At 47.5% G+C, this 5,758-nt stretch overlaps 1 pseudogene; it reads left to right on the top strand.

Moving 5' to 3' along the window:
- The first annotated feature begins 4,867 nt into the window (after positions 1–4,867).
- LOC101582151 lies at positions 4,868–5,364 on the top strand (annotated as a pseudogene).
- Positions 5,365–5,758: the final 394 nt, after the last annotated feature.

Genomic DNA, 5,758 nt, shown 5'->3' with positions numbered 1-5,758 from the left:
GAGAGATGGAGGAGGCTGCTGTAGCCTGGAGGAAGGACAACACAGTTATGTGTCCCCCGAGGACCTCCTGAGCCCTTATGGGTGGCTTCTGGAAGGTGACAGGATCTAGGGGACGCCAGAGCTGACTTGCTGCTAGGAGGTGGGGTCTGGCCCGAGGTGGCCACCGGCGGTGTGACCTGAGGTGTGATGTTCCTCTCGCCTCCCCCTTCTGTCTGCACTTCCTGTTCTCCACCACTTAAGCAGCTCCTGCTGGTTCTCACTTGGAGCCTACCCATCGTGGACTGACACTTATGCCAAGATAAACCTTTCCTGCTTGAAGTAACAAGGGAGCAAAGGGTTTAAAAGTTGTCACCTGGGGCTGGCGAGATAGCTCAGCGGTCTACAGCACCTGCTTGGGCAACTTTAGGCCAGTGCAGGGACTGTGGTTCCATCCCCTGCGCCACCTGCTCTGTTAGCCCCACCCCCAGGGCGGGCTAAGCCAGCCACACAAAAAAGTTGTCACTGACCTGCCCTATTGTCCTTCCTAAGGGCAGAATAAAGAAAGTACAATCTAGAATGATTTCTATGGCTAGGACAAGCAGCAGACGATGCCATCAACCAAAAGGAGGACTTCACAAAGAATAGATTTGGCAGGAAAGGTACTGAGTTTCTTCTTATTCATTCTTTTATCCGCCTAGCATGGTGCCGGTCACAGGCAGGCACTGTGTGGACAATGCTAAGCAAGAAGAGACAGAATCCCTGGCCCTTTTGGCTGACAGAAGGGGCCAGACTCAGTAACCTCATAGTACACGTGCAGACAGATCGGCTTTCGGGGGGTGCTAGGAAGAAGGACCCCATGCTAGGAGCGTTTGGCATGGGGTAAGGTTTCCTTTTCAGGATGTCAAGGGTGCATCTTGAGTCTTGGAGCCAGGATAGAAAGAAAAGAGGGACTGGACTGCACCGTGGTGACAGGACAGTGTCCCAGGGCTACATCATGGGCCGTGGGGTTTTCAGGGAAAGCCAGGCTGCATGTCATGGCCGTGCTGTGGTTCTGCGGAAGTATGCCATTTTTATATTCTTTTGACCAGGGCATGGTGGTGCGTGGCTGGAATCCCAGCTCACTGGGAAGCTGAGGCAGGAGCTGAGTTACAAGTTCAAATCCAGCCTGAACGATTTGGAGACTTAGTAAGACACTGTCTCAGCATAAGACAGTGGGAATAATCGTAGGGTTGGGAGTATAGTTCAGTGCAAATGCCCTGGGTTCAATCCTTAAATCTAAAAAAACAAAAAACAAAAAACCAGAAGACGACACACTTCTGTGCCAGTGAAGCTGCGCTCACCTCCATATACATAACTCTAGCTGCTCCATCCCCGGGGACTTCTCCAAGATCTGGCCACCAGGAGAGGTATCTGCCCTAAGGGGGACAGTGGAGGCGTGGTGGGGGTGCTGCTCCAATCCCTGGCCTGCTGCCGTGTGTAGGTCAGTCCCCGTGCTATAACAATTGCTAAATATTCTGAGAAGAGTGATGAGATGTCTTTGAAGTAGGTGTGGGCCGGGGAGATGGCTCAGTGGAATAAGCACTTCCCTAGCAAGCACAAGGGCCTGAGTTCAATCCCCGGTTCCACCAAAAAAAAAAAAAAAAAAAAAAGCAAAGCATGGTCCTCTTTGAAGTAGGTGACTGGATCAAGTTCCTGTTGTGAAAATCCTGCTCTAACTGCAGGGTGAGTGCGGGACTGGGGAGGGGCAGGGGCAGGGGCAGAGGGCACGGTTGGTACAGTCTGGCTTCTCTAAAGGTGGTGCTGGTGGCCGCTATGGGGAAACAAAAATAGATGGAAAAAATTGTGGAGAAATTCAAATGTAAATCTGAGCTGGCTGTCTTAGAGAATCAGCAAGTTGCTTCTAGAATTTATTTCTTTAGGTTTTGTTGTTGCTGCTGCTGCTTTTTGTGGGGGAACCCAAGCCTCACTACATATCCCAATCTGGCCCAAAACTCTTGGCGATCCTTCTGCCTCAGCCTCCCCACTGCTGAGATTACTAAAGGCAGGCACTACCACGCCTGGCAATTCTAAAATTTATAAGGAAATAGGGTCCGGCCAGATAGCTCAGCGGATTAAAATGCCTATTCAGGCAGAGGCAGGGACCAGGGTCTGATCCCCAACCTGGTGTGTTGGTCCTGCCTCTGGGGCACACTGAGACGGCGGTTGAGACTGGGCGTGGTGGCGCATGCTAGTAATCCCAGTGTTTGGGAGGCTGAAAGCAGGAGGATCACTACGAGTCTGATCTGTATAGTGAGACTCTGTAGACCCTGTACTAAATGTAAATAAAATAAAATTTATAAGGAAACATGAAAGGTATAGAATTGCCAAAATTATTTTTTAGAAGGAAAAAAAAAGTTTAAAGAAACTACCTGATTGAAGTCTTGCTGTAAAAGGTACGCAGTCGAAGACGGAGTCCTGTCAGCGGAAGGCTACACACGCTATATATAAATGCAGCTCTTTTTTTGTTTGTCTTGTTTTTTTTGGTAGAATTGGAAATCAAACTTGAAACCTTGCACTTGCCAGACTGCCGTTTATGCTGCTGAGCTATTTTCCCCAATCTGCAGCTACCTTCTTAATTCCTTTTTCAGATTGTGTGTGTGTGTGTGTGTGTGTACGTGCGCGCACGCACGCACGCATGCACACACACACACACTCACACACATACCTTTTCTTTATTGACCCTGGGTCTTACTACATCACTTGGGCTGGGCTCAGGCTTATGATTCCTGCCTCAGCTTCCTAGAATGTAGGGATTACAGCTATATGTCACCGCCCCCAGTCAGCCCTTTTCAGGGTGCTCATTATCTGTGTGTAGGAATACAACTCACTTCTGTGCGTTGCCTCGTTAGCTCGCAACCTCATTGATAGATTTTTTTTCTTTTTACTCCGAAAGTTATCTACAGAGAACACCAGGACCTGTTCATATGCAGTTTTACTTCTTTATTTCCAAATTGGATGCCTTTTATTTGATTTTCTTGCCAGATTGTTCTGGTGAGAACTTCAATTACTATTTGGAATACAAGGAGCAAAACCAGGTATTCCCAGTTGAGGGTGGTGACCCAGCACTCAAGAGGCTGAGGCAGGAGGAGCTTTGAGATTTTTGAGGCCAGCCTGGGCACTGCAGCGAGTTCAAGGCCAACCTAAACTACAGAATGAGAATCCGTCTCAAAAAAAAACAAAAGGAAAAAAAAAATCAGGTTTTCCTGCCATTGGTAGGAAAACTTTCAGTTTCTATAGATTTTTTAAATCATATTAAGAAAATTACCAGTTATTTCTAGTTTATTGAGTGTTTTTATCATAAAAGGGTATGAATTTTGTCAAGTGATTTTTTTTTTTTTTTGCATTAAATGAAATGATCAGGGTCGGCCAAATAGCTCAGAGGATTAAAGCACCTGCAAGAAGGTACAGGGACTGGTGATGGATCCCCAGGCCTGCTGTGCCAACCCGCCTCCAGGGCGCACTGAGATGGCAATTGAGACTGGGCAAGGTAGCACGCGCCTATAATCCCAGCTCTTGGAAGGCTGTAAACAGGCAGATTGCTACGAGTCCGATCTAGTAGTGAGACCCTGAATACCCTGTAGACCCTTCCCTAAAATACAAAAAAAAAAAAAGAAAAGAAAAGAAAAGAAAGAAAGAAAGAAAGAAAGAAAGAAAGAAAGAAAGAAATGATCATGGCTGGGTATCTAGCTCAGTGGCATAAGTGCCTGCCTGGCAAGCACAAAGTCCCCAGTTCATCCCCGGTACAAAAAAGGAAGGAAAAAAAGATAAAGATCAGTTGCTGTTTGTTTGGGTTTTTTTTTCCTGTATTTTAGGGAAGGGCCTACGGGGTGTTCAGGGTCTCACTACTAGGTCGACTCGTAGTGATTCTCCTGTTTTCAGCCTCCTAAGCACTGCCATTACAGGTGCACGCCACCTCAGCACACCCCAGGGACGGTGCCCGCACGGCTGTTTGTTTGTTTTAGACAAGGTCTTACTATGTACACCAGACTAGCCTTGAACTCCTGGCAATCCTCCTGCCTTGGCCTCCTGAGTGCTGGGATGACAGTAGGCCACCACTCCAGACTCTTGATTGCTTTTTGTATGTTGAACAACTTTTGCCTTCTCAGAATAAGTTCTTCTGACCAACACATTTTTGTCAGAGTTCCCAAAGTAATACAATGGAACACGACAGTTATTTAGTACATGGTCCTTGAAAAGCTGGATATATGTATGGAATAAAGATGAATCTCCACTTGGGCACAATGGCGCATACCTGGTACCCAGCTATCTGGGAGGCTGAGACAGAAGGATCATGTGTTCAAGCCCAACCCGAGCAACTTGGCAAGATCCTATCTTGAAAAAGAATTTGGACTCTAATCTCACACCAGAGAGTCAGCTGGGCCTGAGCTTTGGACCGTGAGTAATGGTGCGTGGGTAGGACCTCAGCTGATAGACTCTCCAAGTACCCAGAGCCTGATCCTGGAAGAAGGGAGGCTATTCCTTTCTTTGGGAGAGGGGACTTGGCAAATGGGATTCATTCAAGGATCTTTTCTCTTGGGGAGATGATCCTGGTTATCTGGGGGTGCTTAGCACATCTGGATGGTTCTCACATAAGGGACCCAAGAAGTAAACGGGATGCTGAGAGCAGAGGTCGGTAGGACCCTCCTGCCTCAGTTTCTTCAGTGGCTGAGATTATGGAGAAGCACTGCTATATCAAGCTGTAGTTTTACATTGTCCCTTAGCGTACTAAATTTATTGCCTATTAATTGTGTAAGTCTCCTAGCACTCAAGAAACTGAGGCAGGAGGACTGCCATGAGTTCAAGGCCAACCTGGACTATATAACAAGACCCTGCTTCAAAAAACAGGATGGGGTTGCGTGGAGTGAAGAGTCAGCAATGCCGACTGGAGACTTTGATTCGAAGCCCAGCTGGGTGGACCAGGTGAAAGAGGGGGGTGAGGACGACAAATGTGTCACCAGCAAGCTCCTCAAGGGGATCCCCCTGGCCACTGGCGACACCAGCCCAGAGCCTGAGCTCCTGCCTGGAGCTCCACTGCTGACTCCCAGAAAGGTACTCAACAGAAACATAAAGACAGTGACGAAGTACAAGATAGATGAGGATGGCAAGAAGTTCAAGATTGTCCGTACCTTCAGGACTGAGACCCAGAAGGCCTCAAAGGCTGTTGCGAGAAGAAAGAACTGGAAGAAGTTTGGAAAGTCAGAGTTTGACCCACAGGGCCCAACGTGGCCAAGGACAAGACCACCGGGCAGTCCAAGGGCTTTGCGTTCATCAGCTTCCACTGCTGAAAGGATGCCGCGCACGTCATCGCTGGTGTGTCTGGCTTTGGCCACAACCACTTCATCCTGAACGTGGAGTGGGCCAAGCCTTCAACCAACTGAGCCAGCTACTACTGCTATCCAGGCCCCTGGTGACACCTGGCAGCCTCCACGGCAGGTGGGGGGAGGCTCCATAGGCAGTAAAATATTGAAAGTGTAAAAAATCAAGAAGAAGGCGGTGGTGAAGGAAAGCAAGAGACAGGAAAAGGAATATTGTGGGACTGTCCTGCTTCAAGGTTGTATATGGTGAGATTTTTGGACTTATGTGCAAACATGAGAAGCATAGAATTCTTTATCCTATTTTTTAAAATATAATCTAATTTTTAAATGTTTTTTTATCATATTATGTAGGGACTTAAAGTTCAACATATCAATACTTGATGAAAAATACCTGTTCCTTATTATGCCTAAGATGTTTGAAATGC

The sequence above is a fragment of the Octodon degus genome, unplaced genomic scaffold (genome assembly GCF_000260255.1).
Source record: "Octodon degus isolate 3935 unplaced genomic scaffold, OctDeg1.0 scaffold00027, whole genome shotgun sequence".
In the NCBI taxonomy this organism is placed as follows: domain Eukaryota; kingdom Metazoa; phylum Chordata; class Mammalia; order Rodentia; family Octodontidae; genus Octodon; species Octodon degus.
The sequence above is the reverse complement of the archived record's forward strand: the minus strand, read 5'-3'. Positions and strand labels throughout refer to the sequence as shown.